The sequence below is a fragment of the Trichoplusia ni genome, chromosome 9 (assembly GCF_003590095.1).
Source record: "Trichoplusia ni isolate ovarian cell line Hi5 chromosome 9, tn1, whole genome shotgun sequence".
Lineage (NCBI taxonomy): Eukaryota > Metazoa > Arthropoda > Insecta > Lepidoptera > Noctuidae > Trichoplusia > Trichoplusia ni.
The window spans coordinates 3,855,312-3,880,468 of record NC_039486.1 but is presented as its reverse complement, the minus strand read 5'-3'; the positions used below and the strand labels follow the sequence as shown (position 1 = coordinate 3,880,468).

Genomic DNA, 25,157 nt, shown 5'->3' with positions numbered 1-25,157 from the left:
AATAAAAATAAATTAAAACTTCATAAAACCTAAAATAAATTTACGTGACTAGAATACTTGATACCGGTTTTCAATGTTCAAAACTTGCGAAATGATTAAAAGGGTTCGCAACAAATACATAATGAACTTAATTTTCAAAGTTTCTAAGAACAGAAAACGGATCATTTATATTTCAAATACGAATTTCTTTAAAAATACGTAATAACATTTACCAATTGCTATTGTATTGTATTCCAAATAAATATTTACAATACTTTTGTATTTCAATATTTTGGAATTTTCAATCAAATTTTAGAAAAATATCACGCATTGTTAAGGTGCGAAATAAGAATCAATAAAATCATTGAAGAGAAACAAATTAGTTTTAGTTAATGTTAAGTTTATATTAAGAGTTAGTAAATACCAACTGGGTTTATACAGAAACTTTCTCTCAGAGTTTTTTAAAGACTTTTTTGACTAGTAATTGTCATTTTCATGCCACACGCATTTGAAAACACCAGTTGATAAATTACTAACCCTTTTATTGAAATTTACAATTCAATTAATTTAAAATCGATTTCAATATAAGTTTAATGGGATTTCGTTAGTTTGCTTCAATTAAAAACCTGGTGATTTATACTACTTGTGACGTCTAATTAACATAAGACACTCAATAATTATGGACTACATACAAGAACAAACTCCACATAAGTGTAATGATATGAGAAAAAATCCGTAACATGTATTGTCATGTGTTCATTATAATAACTTCTTAATACTAATGTATAAACTATGCCTAAATGTTTGTGTAAGTCTATTGATATTTGTATTGTTTGAATACTCAATTATTCAAGTTTCCCTTTAATTACGAATAATTGAATGTTCTCGACGGGCGCGGGGAAGCGTGGTGTGATGAAGGAATGGGGAGATGTGGGTATCGCTAGCTGTTCACAATTTACGTAGATATATAGGAAGAATGTGTTCTGTCCTCGCTAAGGTATGTTGATAACGTTGCTCTGACAATAGTACGCGTCTGTCACTTGTCTTGAGACAATGATTCCTAAATTGAAATGTGTCGTATTTTGGGTCAAAATTGCATTATCTTATTTCATTTGTTTTGTCACGTACTACGTATAGTCAGACACACAACACAGAGGTTAGTTAACACAATCAAATCTTTGGTACTAGTATTTTTCAGTGACATCAGTGTTTAGTATGCTAATTTATACTTAGTGGCAAAGCTATTGCGTATGTTTTATAGTGCTTTCATTAACAACAGTAGCTCATAGAATTTGATAGTACACGTTGCTTAAAAAATGTTTGTGTTAACTAAGTGTCTGCAAAGGTCTTAGCTGTCGGGGATAGTTGATGGCTGGTATTATAAAGATCGTATACGACCATTAAGCAGTGTTACCTACTAGTGACGACTGAACACGCGCACAGCGTCGGAAATAGACAAGCTTAAGGGATAAGCCACCAAGGGACAGGTGAACATTCAGCCAATGAGAATTTAGACAAGGTATCATAGAATAACTCCGCTGCTGGGATAGGTTTGGAATAGACGAGTAGGCGCGAATGGCCGAGGGTGAATATAATGGAAATTAACTATGTATAGTTCAGTTAGGAACAACACATTTTCTTTGCTGTATTTTTCGTTACATAGAGTCGTCGACACATCCAACATTTCAATACAATTCGAAAAAGCAAACAGCATGCCTATTCGGAACACTCAGAACAACTTAATACTCAAAACATTATGCAGTTTTGAAACTCCTTACAGTAAACCGCCATACGGCAGACTAAAACTAAAATAAATATTAGCGTTATATGTAATTAACTATTTCATACAAAATATTGTAGCAAGCGAAACGTATAACTAGTTATTACTCTAACGGTATTAACCATTTACCTATATTCAGTCACATTCATCTTAAACAAGCACTTGCAAATATTATGTGAATTGAACACTTCGTAACGAATCATTTATTAACTCGCTCACATATACATACAGATGGTTGCTTCGAGAGACTTAAAACCACTTCTCTAAGCAGTTGTAAGAGCGAGAAGTCGCTCTACATTGAGTATAGCGCCGTCCTCCTCTCACGTAGTAATTCTGCTTTCAGCAGTAGCGTTAGGTTCCCTGAATCTGGCAACGTAGGAACTAAACGAAAATCGGTATACGCTGTCTTTGCGCTTTCTTTTGTCACTCACTTGCAGTAGTTGGAATTTTTGTTGACTCCGCGATTCAATTAATGAGCACCTACTCGTAAGTGCGCCATTTTTGTTCTTTATTTGAAATAGATCTATTTCTAACATTTACGTAAATATAGTTTTGAATTTAGATTATTTTTTATTCTCTTTTTTTAACTTTTTTTTTTAATTTTCGTTTAGTTCGCCACCGCCATTGTTAAAATAACTGCGAATATTATGTATCATAATACTGTTATTACCTATTAGTGAAACTTCATTAGGCCAATAGCATTAACACTACTCAATAACGTTGTGTTCAAACTAAATTGCATTTCAAACATTTCCATTATAAGTTAAGAGTGTTATTGACATTCAATTAAAAGTTTGTTTTATTTGAATAAAACCTTATGAGTGGTTAAGGCTTTTTATATTGTCATTCTATTAGATACGTGTTTGTTTTCTATTATCTTAGTGATAAGTCCCCTGGTGACAATCGTGATATTGCCTTTTTAAAATACAATTCTAAAAACACAGCTCGGCTGAATCATCAAACTTTTGTGCGACGCAGTAGCAAACACGAAATTAAAAGTAAAAATATTTTCTTAACTACACTCTTTAAACATTGCGACTATTTACTTTATATTCAATTTATAAATACGGCCTCTATACATTGTAACCATGTAAGTTCGCTTTACAGCTCTATGTATATTTACTATTTCTCGATAAAGTGCAATCGAAAGAAGTTGACTCTGATAAGTACCCATGATACAGACCAACTCAAATACTTGAGTCCCGTGTTCCACCATCTTAGTCTTTACATAACAAGAATTCATTTAAAACTCGACTAATTGGTAAAAAATGTCTACATTTCGACACCTACATTCTCATAAGGCTTCTTCGTAATAAACTCCTACGTTGATCTGAAACAATGAAAATGTTCAATGAATTAGATATATTTAAAGGTGAAACGTGGGATAAATTAATAACTTTTCGAGCTCAGAATGTTTCAGGAGTTACGCGCAATTTTAATGCTAGGTCCGCTCCGATTTTGACTAGCACGGTTCATTGTTAAAAGTTATGGAGTTTAGAGTTAAAATAATGAATTTGAGTGCGGCAATTGGTATAAAATTTTGTGGTTGCTGCCAAGAACTTGTTCTTGGTGTTAATCGATTTAGTTAAAAGTTGATTTTGGAATAAGTCACGCGAATATAGATGTACCTAGATACTTACATATTATATCAGTGCTTATACTACACCACATGCACAGGACAGCTGTCCTTCGCTCTAACGTTGTCTAGCGGGGGCGAGATCACGACGTACGTGTCCCGGCTGGTAGTAGGAACCTCGTCATCACCAGCGAACAATGGCGGCGGCGGGATGACGTCATCTTCCACCTCGTCCTCCGTCACCTCCGAGCGCTTGCTCCGGCCCGGCATGTAGTTCATAACACAAGTCACAGCAATCAGGAACAGGAAGAATATGAACACCACGTCGAACATGATTAAAAAGTTTAGCATTACAAGTTGCATCACGTCACTGGCTAGCTCCCCTCACATTCTGCGTACGTTAACGAGATGAGAGGCACTGTTGCTATTCGCATTTTATAGCATTGTGTTTCGATATCTGAAACAAATGAAACATGGTTCTCAATCAAGGCAGAGATTAAACACAATCTGCAGAGCGAATACTTGGATAACGGGAGGGTAAATACCGATCAATGTGATGCCGCCAAATTATTTGCAGATGCTCCGGCAAACAGTTACTACTTGGTCCGCATTGATTGGTATGCAGGCAATATAAATGTTGGCTTAAAGGTTTTATATATTTATTTTTCGTTTTCATACTTATTACAATTTGAACAATGTTTACGTAGTATCAGTTTACCTGTGATTTTGCCTGAATTCTGGGCATCATAAAAAAATAAAACAAATTTCCTTTTTTGGAAACAGGTACTGGCATTTATTCAAGTACCAGGATTATACCGTTAACGCATATAAGACACACAAAAAGAGAGTAGTACATAATTTCCCTCAAATTTTGAATATTTTGATGGAAATATGGATTAAAAAAACATAACAACGAGTCGAAACATAAACAGATTACGGACCTTTTCTGCTTTAATAAATCTGACGCATAAAAAATACGTAACAGGCTTTGCTCCAAATATTAATCCGTTGTACAATATACACAAATTAAATACCAGATAAATATGCCTTTACCAAACCTTCAATATGCTTTTCCGATGTGCTACAGGGTAAAATGATCCGTGAAACATCGAGTTTTCCGCTTCGAAAAACTCTCGTGCGGTTCTGTTACATTGTTTTCACGCACAGTTAAATCACGTTTTAAAACGTACCGAAAAGAATTGGCGTCTACCTTCCGTAAGTATTATACTGGCCCCAGTTTCCGGTACGACTGTGGAGCTCTTCATTTTCAAAATCCCGTCAAGTGCGAGTCAGTTTCATTTAATTTTGGGTTCGGTGCAAAAAGGGTAAATTAAAAAACAAAATTTATGGTAGCTCATCAAATTTATGGCCTAACCAAGATTTGCTTAATCTTAATTTTTCATTCTCATGAAATACAGCCTATTGACAGACGGACTCACAGAGGACCCTTAGTAATAGGGTTCAGTTCTTAGGTTCTTACCCTTTAGACACGGAATCTTAAAAATCAGACATTTTAATCGAGTGCCTTCATGATTGCAGACGAATGTAACAAAAATAAATATTTATTTCTGCTTTCACATTTAAATGTTGACGGTTCATTCTCTTTGGACTCGTAATAGCGGTTACTCAGAGATTTATATCATAAACCTTCAGACGGGATCTGTATCTCATACTTTACTATTGGATCGGAACGAATCCTTATTCAATATAATGTTTAGTTGGATTTTCTATGAAGCTAGCAAAGTCGGTTGAGACATGTAACAGATTTATTATTTTCTGGCAGTTAGGAAAACGCATTTAAGTTATATTTTATTTCTGAATTTTACTTTACTTTGATCAGAGGCAATTTTATTTATAATCCCAAAGGCGCTTCCAAATTTACTCCTCATGACAATAAAATTCAAAGACCTATAATATATATTTTTTTCGACCACAATTAAACAATAAGTATATTTTTTTTGGGAAAAAATATAAAAGAACATTCACGAAATAAATAAACCTTAAAAATGTATTTTAGTACGATAATAATAATATTAGGAAACATTAAAAGTCTTTTCAGCATAAAAAACCTTCCGTTTTCTTATCACGAACGGTTGGGACAATCTATTCCTATTAGATGGTAACTTGTAAAAGTTCGAAGACGAAGTTCCGAAAATTTGTGATAGCGAAACGAAAGGGTTTTGTCTTTCGTAGGGCATATCAATTTGATATAGGAACTTGAAGTTTCAGGAGTGGAAAGTTGTTGAATGTATCAAATGAAACGGAACTAAAGTTTGGTTGTGCTTTTGTTTCTATATCGAAATGTAAGACATTTTCGGTATTTTTTTTTACACAGTTGAAAACTGTTTCATATTTTTTACAAGTGTTAACGAAGATAATAATGATATCTATACTTCTGTACTAATATATAAAGCTGAAGAGTTTGTTTGTATGAACGCTAATCTCAGGAACTACTGGTTTAAATTGAAAAAATATTTTTGTGTTGAATAGACCATTTATCGAAGAAGGCTATAGGCTATATAACATCATCATAGCTGAGACTAATAAGAGCGAAGATACAATGGAAAATGTGGAAAAAATGGGGAAAATTATTCATCTTTGTGGACTTCCGTTGCGTGCGCTGCGAAAATGGTTCAAAATCTTCTAACCACGTGGACGAAGTCGCGGGCATCAGCTAGTAACTGAATAAAACTAAAAAAAAAATGCATACGACTCTAAATGTGCACCTTGCTACGATCATCCCCTATTTATAAGGCAAAACAACGTTGCCGGGTCAACTAGTAAATTTGTAATCACATTTTTGATACAATCAAAGGTTTATATAAAGCCATGGAATTTAATAAACAGCTTTGATTGATCTGATCCATCAAAATTGTTTACTAAATGTTCGCGAATCTAAATTAATTATAATAACCAAGTTTTAATACAATTTCACTTGTCACTTTTGATCCTCGTTATTTTTCAAGCGTCCGAAGAAATGTGAGGTATTTATCGTTTAAAACGATTCCGTTCCGCGTTCTTATTCGAATATTAACCGCCAGAATCTCAGAATGGCATCATATTGCAGAATTTACTGTTATGTTTTTAACGCTCTTAAAGATATTAAATTTGATTTCCTTTAATTGTGGATCCTGTTGATTTTAGCGTCCGCTCTGGTCTCCGCACTGGCAATTAAATTCGTGGGTTAGGTTAATCCGTTTAATGGGATGAATCAAAACAGTTTAACTAATTTATGAGAGCCCCTCTAGACCTGTTGAGCGGGAAGAATTGGTTATCGCGCTATAAGTTCTCATTTACTGCTTCTGAACTATTGTTTAGTGATGGGATACAAGACTATAAAATCGTTATTTCGTTGTTCTACTTAACTGGACAATTCTTATTAGTCTTCTATCGATCTATATGATTTACTGAGGGCTTATGTAACAGAAGAAAACCTTTGTAAACTATTATGTTCTTACAAAAAAAATAATGTGTCCCAATTTTGTAACCTATCTTAAAGTTCTGTTATTTCATAACTGTCATTCTGTGCAATTCAAATTTTTACTACTCTGTTCAATAGATAAACCTTTCATATTGTAATAGATGTCGACACGCAAAGTAAACAATAAGACATAAAACTATTCCCACACTATATGGTGGAGGACCCTTAAGGCGAAGTTGTTTATTTTAAAATTGGCTGAGGAAATGCGATATCACCATATCGAAAGACTTCAACTGCTAGAGCCGAAAAAAATAATACGCCTAATATCACTACTTAAATTGTTCTCGGGCCTGAACATTTTTTTAATGTAAAAATATTCAGCCAACAATATTTTCATAACATAATGCCATTCTAAAATTAATAAATTAATCTGATAATGGCATTTTAATATTCCCATCTCAAAACGGTTTACCAAAAAGCTCTCATTAATTTGAAGGTTCAACAGAAGCGCAAGAGTACTGCGATTTACGTATTATCCCTTTTAAGGGGCTTAACGAAGTTACAGGCAAAACATTAAGCGTTTATCAGGTGGATGACCCCTCAAAATTATAAGGGACTGTGGTCGTAAACTCACTTGGCTTTAAGAAAATATAGAGAAGCTGGAGGTTATGTGGTTTGAGGGATCTGCGCTTTGAGAAACATCTGAACGTCACTAAAGACGGAAGGATTAGGTATAGTTTGGGTAAGTTGACAAATTCTTTGAAACTGAAAGCCTTTGATAAATCTGATAGAATACCCAATGTTGCATTTTAGGCAAATTTTTAATGTTTAGGTAGAGGGTTACTTCAGAGGACCGCTTATTTTCTTAAATGTGTTAAGAAATTCGCTGTTTTTCTATTTACACAATGAAAAGGATAGCGGAAATTTAAAACTCTCAAAAACCAATCGCCTAACTAAGTACACGCAAAGAGGCTTCCTCGGGTCAAGTTCTTGGGTCAAGTCTTATCCATAATTCCAATTGAAAAGATTAATTTCTAAATTGGACGAGAAACAAAGACTGCTTAACGCTGGGCACCTACTTCAATTTTTCGTTCGGAATTCCATTGATCCACCCTAAAAAGGTTCTTCACCCTAAAGAACTTGGGATCGGATATTCGTAAGCAAATTCCCTCAGGCTTGCAGATTTATACGATGTAATATCTTGGTCAGTAAGGGCTCAACATTATTAACTACCGCATTAGAAGAATGGAAATACATTTGATTTTTGGATCCTATTAGTTAATGAACCTTTATTGACCCCGTACCATAAGACTTGCTATTTCGAAAAAGGTTGTTTCAATCCGAAACAAATTAAGCGTAAACGCATTTTATTCTCAAGGGAAATCCGTTTCATAGTACAAGTATAGCATATGTTAATAAGGGTTCATTTTACAAAACTGAATTTACGTGAAACCATATTCGTTGTGCCACATAACATTCTGAGATTCAATTGCAGCATTCGCCAGTAAATCTCCAAGTTCTGCAACCTTGTTCTATAAGCCTATAACATCACTTTGGATCCTGACAGGGCTGTCACACATCAGCTTTACGTCACTTGCGTATAGGGACGTACTGAAATACGTTTCCGTCCTCGACATCGAGTCTGTCTCGATTGTAATCCTATACACACCGCATTTTGTCTCAAAACAATGTCGGTATTACATTCTTTGTTTGCGTTGTTTTTGTTTTACACGCAACATGTTTGGTTTGGATCAGATTAATAAAGTTTTTGTGTGTAAAATGTAATGATGGTACAACCCTGTTATATTCAAACTGGGCTTACAATGAGTCTTAAGTTGTGGGGATATTTATTTATTTATTTATTTATTTATGTACACACAACATTGTAGGAATAAAACAAGTATAAAAATGAAAATACAATAGGTACAAAGGTACTGCTTATTTCTTAAGAAATTTCTGCCAGCAGACCTGCGACAGGAGATAAGAAAAAAGGAAACATAGACACAGTGTGTAAAAAAAAAAATATATAGGAAATATGTGTGATATGTAATATTAAAAACATGAAGTTCCATCAATTTAAACGCTTTGCTGTTTATTCACTTTATATTACCTAAAACAAGAAGGGTTCTTACATAAAACAAGAAATCAAATTCCCGAAAAATATAATTAATCTTAAACTTCATAATTTCCGTATGTCGATTTATACTAAAATGATACAACGGTTTACTCACGCGTATTTATCGGTATTGCCCGACTAGTTTCGGACCCAAATGGAGTCCTTAATCATGAGAGACGGTGGGGTCGCGAATGATGAAATCCTGATAAATACGCGCGTTATATAGTTTTAGTATAATCATTAGAAGTTTTAATACCCCATTTGTTTTATTTATTCATGCCTAAATTATTTAGAAATAACATCCTTGTCATTTAATTAACTTGATACCCATCTAAAATGACGCTTCTGAAGTAATTAATGTAATTAGCTATTATAACTGTCTACGTTCAATTACTTACTACCAAAAGAAGGAAGTAAACAGTTATGGTATAACATTTTGGTATATATTATTTGTTTACCGTATTGATAATTAATTATATATAATAATTATTGATATTTAAATATCAAAACTTGATGATAATGATAATTTATAACCTAACGACGAGAACTAATGTATGTAAATGTATTTAAAGTAAAAACAAACCAAAAAAAAAACTGCATCGAATTTTATCGATATGCAGCTATAGGTAAATCGATAATAATTTCTTTAAAAAATCGTATGTTTCCACACAAACATAAGTTCATCTAATCTCTACGATATCAAGTCTAAAGAGTAATGGAGCAAAAATAACTCCCGTAAGTTTTAGACCTAACGATCCAAAATGAAACTAGTCATCATATCGATTATCGATTATGTAAAATATGCCTCTAATATCGAGACATACCACACACTGTAATTTATGACCTTCTAGTATTTTAACGGTCATTCCTACGTGACGTTACGTGTTTTTGTAATGGATTCTGACGAATTAAAAGTTTACTGCCGACTAGGACTGTTAAAAGTCACGCGCACGTGAATACTCATTTCCACTAATAACGAATATTCATATGCTAAAAAATGTTTGCTTTCATTTTTCGGATGGGAATACAACCGATACTTTTGATTTTTTAGAATTTGTTGAGACAATTAAGTGCTACATCAAAAGAAAAAAGCAATTCGCACCTTCTTTAAAAAGGGCGTTGACTTGACATAATATATTTTTTTAAATAACTCAGTTTCTAATTTCAAATCTAATAATCAATAAATCATTCCACAAGACAAGAACACTTCAAAACCAATCCTACTTGAAACTAATCGCATCACAAAATATTGCCATAAAGCTTTTTCGGTCAATCTCATACAAAGTTCGTCGACTCAGCGGGCGTGGGGAGGTTCCTGCATTGTGATAAATTGCCCCTCACTACCATCCAATCGGCTTAGTCATTAACTACAATTTGTATAAAGTTTGTGTTACTCAGACAGGTTGGAAAGGTTTTAACGTCAGCGCCGAGAACCCCGTTTCAATTTAACAATTTCACATAACTTTTGGGTTGCACTGGACGTTTATGATCGCACCTTATCTGGCTTAGAGGTATTTAAGGTAGTTCTTGTTAACTATGCTGTGATAACCTGCCCTTACATTGTTGTTAGCAGATTTTAGAGATACCTGGAGTAATTTGACGCCTTCGTGAAAGGTGACTGAAGTTGGTATATTGAGTACCCATGTCTTAAGTTATTAATCGTAGTTATGACGCTTAGAGGTTTAATAATGGCATTTAATAGTAACAAGTTAAGCTTAAAGAGTTTTCTTTTTAATGCAACCTGCTGAGTACCACGTATATCTTATTCTTGTTAAATTATTGTTTTACTAACTTTCCGCCCGCGCCTTCGCCAACGTCGAGGTCGGTTATATCGCGTTTCCAAGAGAACTCTTCAAAAGTCCGAGATAAAAACTATCCTATGTTCTTTCTCAAGGTCAACTCTATCTCTGTGCCAAATTCCATTAAAATCAGTTCAGTGGTTTAGATGTGAAAGTGTAACAGACAGACAGACAGACAGAGTTACTTTCACATTTATAATAATAGTAGGGATTCTTACTGTTGTTACGCTATCCGATACCAAGGAGATGAATTTAATATAATATAAAATTCTTTTCTTGAAATATAAATACTAATGATTATGTAATAGTGTGAAATATATGTAAATACTGGTAATGTAAGTAAAGGTGATCTAATTCTAAAACTTAACGTTTAAGTTATTTTCTTGTTAGATTAATAGGTTATTAAAGCGTGTAAGAATTCGTCCTACTATTAAAAGGAAAAAGGTAACATAATTGATGAATTGAAAACCTTCCGATGCTTATTTTGGATCCATGGTCTTTAGTTATAATCGCCCACACTTCAACCTACATACAATGAACATGAATACTTCTATTTATTATTTTATTTCTTACAATGATTAGAGCACATTTTCATTTAATTTAGTTGCTTGAAATCTAACAGTTATTATATCATGAAAAAATAAGATTAGAGTAGTTCATTCACGAGATATTTTTCTTTACACCTGACCAGTTTTTGAGCTCATTACAGAGAATCGCAAGCTTTACAATATTTTGACAAAACTCTGTTTTTTTTTTTTAAGAATTCATGAATTTATCTGTTTTTCTCTAAAAAGTGTATTGAAATTAGCGAAAAATAATCAGGTAGCCAATACAAGCTCTGAATATTATTTAGGAAGCTCTAGTCTCCCCATTTAGCTTAAAATTGTTCAACATCTTACATTCTTAGACTTTTCAAACTTACTTCAATATACAAATGGAGGCCTTTGTTACGATGTGATAGTATCTATGACAGTTGCGAATAGGTCCCGCCATGACGTTGCACTTTCATAATGATGTACAATATAATGGAGGGTAAGAATGCTAGCTGTGTACGGACTATTGTGAGGTCTAAGTAATGTGTGGGGCTGGGGGCCTACCACGATTTCGCCTCTCTTATACCTATAGGATTTACATGAGTGAAATCGTTGCGCTCTAGTCTCGCCTTGCGGCTAGCCTCGGAGTTTGTTGGTTTTTTTTAATACCTCGCACACGATCGATTCGCACACGATCGAAACAAGAAGAACCATGATTCGCGAACTTGACAGCGAGACTACTAAGAATTTTACAGTATTGGAAGGGGGGCGCGACTCTACCGTCCGGCGCCGTCCTTTAAAGCGATATCTTACTTCCAAAACGTCTAAGGACATGTGGTAGACCCCTTTTAGGGCTGCGATTGCGTAGATGGGATCCATGTTTTCTTGAGTGTTAGATGTGAATATCAGTAGCAACATATGGATAGGATTTGTGTTGGATTTTAGTTCAATATATATTTATGTGGGTGCGATTGTCTAAATCGTGTAGAAACTAAAATTTCTACACGTTTCCCATCTTAACACAGTAAAAGTCTGAAGAAAGAGGCAAGCGAGTAATTATTATGAGCAATTTTAATATACCTATATATAATAATATTATTTGCAGCATAACAAATGCCAATGCCATTAAAACTTATTTTACAATACTAGAAGAAGTACCATCATTTTTATATAGAACATGAAAAATATCAATATTAATTCAATACATAATTAATCACAACTCACAAATCGATCACAAAAAGATACTAGACTTTTTACATCTGATTAATTCTTTCCAACTTTCACTAAACAGAAATTAAAACTGTGAATCACAAAAAGAATTTCATTCCTTTGTCAATCATCCATAAACGATTTTTATTTATTTTTCACTTCTCCAATCACCGAAACTCAGTCGATGGTTTAAAAAAGTTTAGATACTCCAGTTTGTTATTGAATTCAGGATGAAAATCAAATTAAATTTCGTACAATAGTTCCCAAAGCGGTTCAAAAAAGGGAAAACTGATTTGATTCTCTTGTATGAATGCGAATCACTGTCTAACTATCCAAGTATCGATGCCGTCGTCATGATAGCAGAGGCAATATACAGATTTCGAAATAAAAAAAGCAGAAATTGGAAATACGTAGACAGCAATCCGGATTGGCTATTGTCTGTTGGAGCTACATTATTTTGTCCCGAATATATGAGAAAATTTCGTGTACTTTCATGTTGGGTGGTTGAAACTGTGTAATGGTCGCAAAAAAAAGACTCTCAATTATAGTAGTGCGGGAAATATGTTTGTTATATATTGAGAACTGAAAGTTTCTCTCAGGATTTTCTTTATAGATTGTCCTAATGAAATTAATAAAATACCGTCGTAAAACGTGTCTATAATTACATGAAAGTTTCTTTCAGGATTTTCTTTATAGATTGTCCTAATGAAATTAATAAAATACCGTCGTAAAACGTGTCTATAATTAGATGAATTATCAAAATTATGGAAACCTGCACTATTTAATTTAACTTGCAATAGCTTTGGAGTAGGCATTTTACTTTGTAATCTTTATTTTGTAATGATATTGAAATGAAAAAAAAAAATATTTTGTAATCTTTTTACGCAACTCCCAAAAATTTACCCTATGAAATTTTACTAAATTTTTATAAATACGAGTACATACGTAATATCGTAAACTACTTGCCTAAAATGATAAAGCAAGAAACCTGTTTGTTTGACAGATCATTTCAACAGGGTGTGAAGTTTTCCCTCCATAAGCTCCCCGTAACACCCTGTATACCCATCTCATTCTGAGTGTTGACACGTCCCTTGTAGTGGGTAGTAAAGGGTTGCTTAAATGAATAGTATGTAAAATCCCTAGATAAGCTACGAAAAATGTGCTGGATAACACTCCGTTGTTTTATATTCAACACATCATTCATATGGTTTTAAATTAAAAATTGTTTGTATGATTGTATACATATGTATATAATTTTATGGCCATTTACTTATTTAGAATCCGGTAAAGTAGATAAAACAATAATTAGTGAATAGTGTCATGAAATCTAGATTTTTATAAACCTATTGAACTCACGAAGAGGCATTATGACTTTTCTGATAATATCGTCAATTTTATGGGAAAAGAAGAGTTTTATACTTATAAAAAATCAAAATAATACGATGAATAATACTTGAAATAACTGAGATTGCAAATAAACGAGCTACCAGACATTGTCTATTCGTACCAACAGCCGTATCAACCTGGAAAAATCTTCACAGATACCAGGACACCATAACACAAAGCAGTCTTAACATAACAAAATTACCTGACTCCACCGAGCTCCCGGAATCCAACATCGGATTGCGATCAATCGCGTGATCTCCAAAGTTAATAGAAGCGCCAATAACGAGACCTAAATTCAATTAACCCACATACGATATTCATGTTGTATGTTCAAGTGTCTGTAATTGGTGTTTCACTAACTATATATTAAGTTTAAGTCTTGTATGGCCGTGCCCGATATTGGATTATTTATATCTTTAATAGCTTTTGTTGGTGACCTGGAATTTAGCTGCATAGAGAAAATAGGAACATTTTATTATACTTATTATTTGTTTGCTCTATACGAATTTTAATTAAGCTTAAACCCCGAATAAGGTCATTGTCCTATTTATACTCCCATACAAATTGATTTTTTTTTTGTATTGAAATAAAAATCGGTCAAGTGGATCCCCTACTTTACTACTTATATTTTTTATTATAGAGCATGTATTAATCTGTATCATGGTTTATTAGAAACAGCCTGGTGACAGACGGACGGCCAGACCAACATGGAAGTTTTAAGTAAACGAGTTCTGTTTTAAAATTTTGTATACGGACCTCTACAAAAAAAGTATTATTAAACCAGTAAGTAGTACGATTACAAGATGATATTTCAGTAAGGAATTTAGCCAAAAACCCATTTGAAATGTCAAATTTGCATATGCATAAAGAAATTCGAGCCGGTAGACGTCTGTGGAAACCAACTTAACACACTTGAATGCTCAAACTTGGCGACTATTTGCAGACCATATCAAATATTCCTCTCCATCGCGGAAAATTCGAATGGAAAAGGTCAAAGGCGATATACGACCTTCTCTGAAAATCGTGAATACTGTATCAGCTAGCGGTGTCAATTTAATTGGTACTATATACCACTCTGAAATATGAATAAAATAGGGCTTAAAACGAATGTTATCGAAAGAGTATTTGTGAAGAACGGACATACATTTTTGGAGGACTGTTCTAAAATTTACTAATTGTGTACGAAAAGTTTTGAGAACTTTATTTGTCATACACCAAATACAGTTGCTCAGTAGTACCAATATACTTTTAATCATAACTTAAAAACCGTGAGTAAACTATTAAATAATATCATTTCTAATGTGCCTAAATATTGACCTCTAAATGACACTTTCTGATTTTGTTTTTATAATAAATTTTTAGAAGCTTTCCAACAAAATAACCTTTCGGAAACTTCACAGGTCAACACTTTTACATCAAGGTTTTCGGAATTAAAAAACATAAATCTTTTACGCACAAATACCCTACCGAAGTCCGAGCGAGGGCGTGGGTGCAATTACAAAAACAAATCTCAGTTACTTCCAAGAACTTCCACTCATGTCGGAACATTGTATTATGGAATTGGTAGGGTGTTATTTACATTTTAGGATAAATCTACTTGTATAATTTCATTGTTAGTTGCCTGAGATAGAACAAATATGTTCCAAGAAATAGTAACAAACGTCTAGGCCACCAAGAAGTGTTTTAAGAATACAAGCAATAGCTTGATAGCAAACGACATTGTGTTATGTCATTTGAAAAATGATTGCAATATATTTAATGCTACTTAACCAACTCAAAATATATTTGTCACTTCGCGTGTTGATTTTAGATTTAGCAACATTTGTTTTCACTAACGAATATTGTTGTCACTTAAAAGTGCTTAGTATACAGTATATTTATTGTATTTTTCTACATTCCTCTTTTCCCAAAACGTATCTAGTTTTAGAAATGCAGAATCATTGGCAAGCACACAAAAACCCATCGTAAAATAATGACAGCTGTCTAAACCACTTTAAAAGCAAATATAACAATCATATGAAACAAAATCCAGCATTTCTAGCTTCTTTAACAAACAGAAGCTTCTAAACAATCAGTACTTAATGAAGTAAATATTCACTCGCAATCATAATTACTTCGTTTCAAACCATGAACAATTTACTTTAAGTACAGAGTAAATAAACACGCAAAGCCGTATTGTCTTACCGAATATTAATCGTCTTTCACTTAAGTATGTTGTTACACTGTGAACACACGTAAATTTGCACTAATTAAACAATTTAATGTTATTTATATACGAGGGTTTTACTATCACCGCTAGAAGTAAACGAGATGACGTTATACAAAGCGTAGACCAATGTCTCTTTTCGACATATTAATTCTTACCCCAAGGAGCAGTGGTAGGTCCCATGTTTAATACGCCATAATATCATTATTAAATCGACAAACAGCTTACTCGTGACCTATTTATAGAACTCGAGTGATTATTAAATAAAAGATGAAGAAAGATTTGTGAGAAGCAACATTATAATTGCTTGTTATTTCTTTTAAATGAGATCTTATTTTAGATGCAATCGGTTTTACATAATTAGAAAATAAATCCAATGAAAAACGAAATAAACTCTAATATCTTCTAACTTAATACAATTTTACGTCAATATTTTAAGACAAAATACGTGTGACATACACGTATTTTGTCTTAAATAAGTAAATAGGTAATAAAAAATATTTGTGTAATCTCAGCTCAATTGCTTCTCGTGATAATAAGCTACTGTAAAGCCTTTAGAAACTTCTTGAAGTAAAGTTGCATTTGAGTAATTAGGTATAAGATAACGAATATCAGTTTAATGAAACACAAACGGTAAGGAGTTATGAGCTTAGCTTCAGTAAATATTCTGGTATGCGATATTCGGCTTGCGACTTCGAAGCGAAAGAGGTCAAAGGCTTTGGTTAAGTCCAAAACTAGTCGAGTGTAAGTACTTGATATATTCACTTCAATATAAGTAAGGTGTATGATTTTTCTGTGATTATGTTGGAGATTTATATTGAGGGCTGGGATTTAGATTACATATTAGAAGTGGTTTCTTAGGTTTACGCGAATGTTAGACATTGAAATGAAACTACATATCAGAAGTTGGAAATATCATGTAACTAATAACTATATGATATTAATAGACAAAAATGAATGAGTGAATAGTAGAAAATATATAAAGAGTATCTCGGCAAAAGATTTAAAATGGATAAAACAAAAGATTACCTACAATAAAATGGTTCTGAATGAAAAAGACGAACCTAATTTTGTGGCTTTTAAATAAAAATATTTAAAAACTTCAATGAAAAGCTTGTAACAAAATAAAGTCACACATTTTCTTTACAATACCATCTACCCGTATAATATACCCGGTATTATTGAAGCAAATGATTGAATGTCACAATAGGCACACAGAACAAAAATGGAGAATAAAATAAAAGCAAAGATTGATTCTCACGTGGATCAAATATTTATATGGCCCACAGATGTCGGATTTTTGTTTAACATCGGTGTGAACTCATTTTTGAAACAAATTATTTTTGTTGAGTTATTTTTATTTTATGTAGAAAATATTTTTTTATGAAACTTGTTGTTATGCATACTGTTTTTAATAACAGGATCAGAATGTATTTAAATGTTGAGTTTGGTTTTGATATAATTTAATAATCATACCAGTTTATAAAATGACAATCTGCTGGGCACTGGTCATATAAATTTTTAGTTAAGCACGCTGCTGAAGGCAGACAAGTTAAAAAACGACGAATGCCCTGGGACTATTAAAGTACGTTGTATATTAACATAAATTAATATATGGACGCTTAGATTTACTTAGCTGGAGATGATTGTGTATACTGCATAATAGGGTTTGGTTAGTAATTGACATTGCTATCAGGGTTTTGCATAGCTTCGTAACTGCGGTGCATAATTATAGTCACTCGAAGTTTCAGCTGATGGTTTGGATTTCTTGCTTAATAATTGTGCCATGAAGATTCATTTTATGTAATGTTCAGGAGAGTTAAATATTACAGGAGAATATAAATGTTTTTTTAAAGGGAAAGCATACGACGACATAATTCTTAATAGTACAACCTCATTTGAAAGTAAAATGAAGTAATGTATGTAAACTCCAACTATACTGGCTTCATATTTTCTCTATATTCTGCACTTTAATTTAAGAAGTCTTAATTTAAATGTTCCGACTAAACAGCAAGATCCTAACCCTTACAAAGAAAACTAAAAGCAATCAAGTTACCCAGAGATACAATCGAATCAGTTCCATTCCTTTGAAAAAACCAGAAGAAATTCTTTGTGATGCAGACTACATGCGAATTGAGTTGAAAGCTGACTACGCTTTGTCCCACTAACGCCTAATATAAAAGTCAAAATTACTAGACAAGTACAAAGAAATGTGTCAAAGGAAATGTTTATTGCGTTGTGCTATTATAACAGCTAAGAGGAAGACAAACGAATACGTCACGAACCTCTTACTCTTGTTTCATTATAATGGGGAAGTTTTGTTTTTGTGATGTAGAAAATGTAAGACACAAGTTATTGCTATACACGTCTGTAAGCTTAAAGTGGAGAGCTCTTGTTATAAAATTTATTTTGTATCTCTTTATTGAATCCTATCCGTGGACCATGAAATTCTCTACCTATACATAAATGGATAATGTCCGGGTCACTGTTAAGGAGTTATTGAAATAGATGTGTAGGAACATTTTTCAGTATATAAATGTGTTTTAGTATTGATCAGTGTTTTAAGGTTTACATACAAGCTTTGAACTTGAAGGTTCAGCTAACAGACGTTATAAAATCAGTTTGATGAATGACAATATTACCTATATATCTATAAATATACGCTGACACATGCCTATTCAATTTCAAACTCTCCATATTCAATATCAACTTTATAATTACCAAAGCTAACTTGTTATAATATTTATAAAACCATCAATGTTCCAAAAATCCTTTACGGGCGGCGAACGACAATTTATAATTTCGTCATCTTTTCAAAATCCCCTGAGGCTTTTCAGGCCTAACTAAGTTATTTCGTACGTGGTCGGACTAAGCTCACTTTAGCTATTATCCCTATTATAATGCCGAGGTTTTCAAGGCAAGTTAACCAATTCGTTTGACGTCACTAATAACACAATTTGCATCAGCGGTATAAGAGAATTTCGTATTCAATTCGACCGGAAAAAGCTTCAATATTGCTATGCCAATGAATGTTAATATGGTCCTTTGGACCTTGCTTCGGCCCTTTTTTTGGCCTCAAAAGATTTTTTACCACAGTATTCTATTTTCGGCGCTGTTTACTTGAAATAAACCGTTTTAGAAGTCAAATTAGGAATTCCATTTATCCAGTTCGTATTTTCAAAGAACATTTCCTTTATAGATCAGAAATTGTAACAGTTACATTGTGTGTGCTAGTTTCGATATTATTAGGAAACCAAAAAAAAAACTGATTATAATCATGGTTTTGACCTTTAAAAATATTGAAAAGCCATTCATCTTTCACTTCAGAATGTGGCAAATTCCAATATCAGATTGGTACGTAATTAAAATTGTCGAATTTGGAGTTCCGCGCAGGCAAGGATCCTCGTGCACTCCTTTACAGTTCACGCACTCACGTTAATTAACATTTTTGTTACTTGGAATAGCTTTTCATGAAACATGTGCTGAATTCCCAAACCACTATTTATTACTTAACGATTTTTATATCTAAACTATAATCTGTATTTACTTTTTGTATGTTAAATAATGGAATCTTCTTACAGACTTGCAAAATAAATTTAATAATCAACATTGTACTGTCACGTAATTTTCAGTCCGAACAGGTCAATCCAAAGGATCGAAATTCTAAAGGTGATAGTGTAAAATCATTAATAAATATAACAGTACCCTACATTCACTTCCATTCAGAAAACCATAAATTAACAAGCAGGTGCAAATTAAATCCAGTAAGACAAACGCAGTGACAGTTCCCTAAGCCTTCACAAGAACCTTAATTATCCGAATGCAAAATGTATGAGAAGATTTAGCTGAATTCACGTAATAACATGTAAGCGTTCACTAATCTATGAAGGTAGTGTTGGAGGTACTTGAGATTTCGTTACCCGGCAGAATATAAAGTGTATGAAACTATATCCCACGAAATAGGATTATTCTCACGTCTCCAAATATAGTCCCTTCTTTAAGCATGAAATTATGTGAACTGAATATTTATTTGATTGCGAATTCCCTGTTTTGGGGATTAGTCTCGGATTAATTAACTGTCGTATAAAATATGCCTTGGGTTTTCGTAATTTAGTTTTACTTTTACTGTTTCATTTGGGAGATTATTTGCATATATAAAATATGGGTCTCTTGGCCAGCAGTGGAACAGTTAATTAATGACTACCATATTTTTTTTTTCTGTTTTAAGTAAAATTTTTCATTCGTTAATTATTGCAGACCTAGAAATATTTTAAATTGTAAGATATTTCTTTTAACTCTAAAACCATTAAAAATGTTAAATTAACATCTTAATTTTTATTTAAACACAATTAATTACCCGACTCAGCACGTTTAATAAAACGTAAATCTAAAATCATGACATTCAAAATTAACCAAAACAATTTACCCAACCATACAAACTAACAACTCAAGAAGAAACTCCACTCTACCTTAATCCGAGTTTAACAAAACACACGACACAGTTCCATATCGTAATCGCGTATCGGAGGACCGCGGCGGTGCGCGTCGGCCGGCGTCGGGCGGCAGACTAGACGGCCTGGCCCCGCGCTCCCACCCTCGCTGTTTTGATTTACAAACACCGATGCCACTATGTCATGCAGTGTTCGATATCCGGCCGCCATGAAATTTGTAATAAAGACGCTTTTATTAGTCGCTGATGGTTTTTGGTCCTTTTTCCCGGTCTTTTCACCTCGTGTGAAATTGTTAGGGAAATCTGTTCGGAATGAAATGGCTGGGCGTGCAGACGGTTTTATGAATGGATTCGGAACGGGGTGATTGTATATTTAAATATTTGAATTCTATTTACAGGGCTTGTTTTACTGAAAATGGAATCCTATTAGAACGAATTCTGAATATACTGAATAGACGCTTGTATACGGACGTTCTCATTCAGAAAAGGGCTGTTATAATTTAAACATGAATTTATGATATTTTTTTTTAGTATTACTAAATGCACGTGTAGTATGGCTAGTAAAAATCACAATATTGTTATCATTTCGTGTATATTTGTTTTATAAGTACCTAATGTTGTTGAATCTTCAGGAAATCACTGCGCTGTATTGTTACGATCGTAAAATATTTAATCTTTCGCTATTTTTATTTGAAAAGCTTTTGCCGCTATAAAATGCAGTGTTCGATAATTTCTGTCAGCTGCCGTTTATAACAAAGAGCTTCACATGCTATAAATATTTTGGTCCTTCTGTTTTCTTGTTCATAATATTATGATATAACATAATACTGGTAAAAATACAAAGCATGTGTGAAATTAATTTGTATTTGAAAAGTTTGAAATATAAATCAGATGTCACAAGTCTTCCAGTCCTTAGGCTTAGCCTATTTCAGTGGAAAATTGTTAACTACAGCAAAACTGTAAATTCGGATTTGGGTACGGTTAGTTTGGAACAATGTGACGTTTGATTAAACGCCCATAGTTTAAATAATAAAGTTTTATGTAACAGCCTATGGAGTTAAGGTCGGTCTGATTAATGTTACATTAGATTAATTAAGTCCACGTAAATAAAAGAATATACTTGAAGTTAAGAACTTTTGTACTCCCTTGAGGCCGATCGCAGCTGAATTTTTTTCATCGTAATAAGACCTCATATTTTAAGCTACCTGTGTATCACAAATAAAATACACTTCGACTTTGACTTTGACATTATAAAAGCAAGTAAAGAGTAAGAGCCAGTGAAGTAATAATCAGACCGTAAAGTATTATCATTAACTTGTACATATGATCACATGACGTTTAAAAATGGTTAGTCTTAAAGTGCTGCTGGCTGATACTGACAACTAGTTTTTCAGTTACAAAAACTGAAAAACTTACCAAAAGTTATATTACTTCAGCAAGAATAAAAAGTCACTAAGTACATATAATGACGTAATTCGCTAACGAAACTGACTAAAGATAAGAATCATTGCAATCCATTTATAAAACGGCTCAAGCAATATAATTATATTGACACATCCTATATTCAATCTTTAATCCTATACCCTAACCTTTTCAGACTTTGTAGATTAATAGTAATAAAGATAATTCGACTGATAGCAAAAACACTCGTGACTATGACTTAACTATTTAGTAGTGAAATAATTTCTATAGGTCCTATAGCTAATAAAAGACTCTTGTATCGAAGGACTTCATCCGTAAAACACAATCAGCTAACAAATCATATTATGTACTCCCAAATCATTGCCTACTCTGGCAAATAAAATAAAAATAGCGGTCAAAGGCGGTGATTTCGAAATCGCGTGGAAAGAAACAATATCCGCTAGCATTGACTTCCACACTGATTACTTTACCAAATCAAGAAGTATTCAACTCTTACACATTTATGTATTTGATAAAGGAATGTAATCAATCATAATTAGGTGCTAATTTACGATTCTATCCGAAGAGCGCGATATAAAAAATAGAATAGATTTCGATAGAAACTACTAGGTTTCTAAAATTAATGATTTTATGTAGCAGTAAGTAATGATTCTTACTCTTTCAGTTGTACATGCAATGAGTTCACGTCCTTACTCTCGAATACTATAATAAATTTTTTACTTTAAAACACTTAAATGTGTAGCTGTCGGTATTTTATGCTACATAAAAGAGACAGATAGAAACTTCAAGGCGATTTAAAATTGAGTGACATTTCCATATGGATCCTTATAATTATGTGGTATTGAAATATACAAGAGCATTATAGGACCTAGTGGATAAATAGGTTCAATAATTCTTATTATTTTTATGGTATTGCATATATAATATATAAATATACGGTTGAAAGTCATGGTTAGATGATAGATGAAGGTGTTGTTGCTTGCTAGTAGTAGAATTAGACATACATAATTATAGGCAAAAATTATACGAGAAACAACTGAAACATTTCCGAAGTAAACTTACAAATAAATAACCTAAAAACATCTAGGTCGACAGAACTTTGCATAAGGACCGTTAAGGGACCATTAATGTAAGTTATAAATGCTTGATAATAAAGTTTATTTTCAATATGAATATTAAGATGGCGGAAGACCGTGTGTGTCACACTAATATAAAGGCGAAAGTTTGTTGGGGGTGTATATATACTTGTTATCTCTCTTGCTCGAACGGTAAAACCCATTAAGATTTTATTTATAATGGTATGCTATTCTTTACTGAAAGCGTCAAAACGATGGTAAAGTTTTTGAACTTATTTATTTACCAAATGACGGGCGAAGCTGCTAGTATAAGCTGGTAGCACATAATCGCATTTCGCGAAGGTTGTTTTAGCTTTTAAGCTGTAAGCTTGGGTAAACATGTATTAGTAGTTCACTGTCGGGTGGGGTAAACTTATTTCCGTTGCAGGCAACAATGGATAAGTGAGGAAGTAACGTGTTTGTTATTGCTATCTGTTTATCCAACATAAAATTTGTGCTGCATGATAAGTGGAATATGATGATGTAATCGTTATTAATTGTATATTTGAATTTCAGTTTGCATTTTACTGAAACAGTCTTCTTCGTACCAAAGGACCAGGTTCAATTTTGCTGTATAAATAGAGTTAGGTTTTACGTAAAAAATACTCAATCATGACGAAATAAATAACTATATTTTGATGTCGTTAAAAACACATGCTAAGTTCAAATGAAGGAATAAATAAGCGTTATAATTCCTTTCTGTTTAACAATGTGTATGAAATAATAATGTGCAACAAATCCTCTGAAAATGAGAATTTCAAGTTGTAGTGGCGAGAATTGTGGACAAGGTAAGCTTTAAGGTTCTCGTAGAAAGGTTGAATGAAAAAACATCGACAAAGCAAGTATAGGTGAACCTAACGAGACAGGCTGAGTTAAAAATATAAAGGATGTCATGACAATGAATGGACCAAAAGTCCTACGTATATATACGCCCAAAATTTATATTGTTAGGATCAGAAAATTTGCGGTCTTTGACTAAATAATACATTTATTACATAAATAAGTGGCTATGTACATGATGTCTAAATATGTGGGTGTTAATTTATGTTTTAAACATACAGGCAGGAAAAGGTGGATCGAGTTCATTGAATATTAAATTTAGATAAGAAGGACCGCGATTGCTTTTTTATAAGAGATTAGCTCAAGCCATGTTACTTTGAATACCTCGAAGAATATGAGACTTAGTAGTTATATTCAGTGTAACTTATATTCACATTTACAATATAAACACACCATAAATTAATAAACTGTGTTTTACGAGTCGTAATGAACAGAATATACCAATTTCATTGAAGAAGACAAATTTATTTTTCCGTCTACGTGTGCGATGAGTATTTAATATTTTACATTTGTTCACAGTCCAATATTAGAACATAATTGAAGAAATTATTAAATATTTTGTGTCTCCTGTCGTATTTCTTTGCTTATTTTATGCTGAATCAATCACAAAATACATTGTAGGAATATTATTGAATATTTTTTTCTCTTTTGTTTATTTATATATATATATATATATGTTCCTGAAATCAATAACCGACATAATGCAAAAGAGCTCGTAATGTATGGTCGGAAAAATCAAGACCTATGTTGATTTTTAACAAAAAACTAGATACCTTACTTATAAGACGAAATAATTACATTAATTTGAATATCCGAGAATAATAATAATAACAACTGAACGTTGCAATTTACAATCAACAAACATTAGTTCGACAGAACACTATTAGTTCGACACACAACTAATGGAAGTGTGTCCATATGAAGTGTTTCGCGTGTAAATCGATTCGTGGAACGGAAATGTGTGTTACGTCCACATTCCGTGATAAGGGAAAGGGTTTTATACCCGACGGCGGCGTGAAGAAAAACGTTACCTATTAAAAATAATATTTGGTATACCTACAAACATTTTCCTTGTTTTCACGCCTTTTATTGCTTGCGTAAACATGTTAATTGAAGCAGCAGGATAAATAAACATAAACCTAAAAGCCCGATACAAATTGAGGCAATGGATCGTACACGATTCTAGCGAAGCTCATTAACCGCCCTTTATTGACCGTTAAAATTTAAACCGAACTTATTTGCAACAAAATAATAACCTCTTCATTTAATTACGCATTTTCGTACTTCGGCCTCACTAATGATGTTTCCGCGAAAATATTTTTTCA

At 32.9% G+C, this 25,157-nt stretch overlaps 1 long non-coding RNA gene across 1 annotated transcript; it reads right to left on the bottom strand.

Moving 5' to 3' along the window:
* Positions 1-2,766: 2,766 nt before the first annotated feature.
* On the bottom strand, positions 2,767-20,816 carry LOC113497569. Its single transcript, XR_003400903.1, has 3 exons — positions 20,475-20,816; positions 3,400-3,792; positions 2,767-3,089 (listed from the first exon to the last, which is right to left on the bottom strand). It is a non-coding gene; the product is annotated as an uncharacterized LOC113497569 (long non-coding RNA).
* Between the last annotated feature and the right edge of the window lie 4,341 nt (positions 20,817-25,157).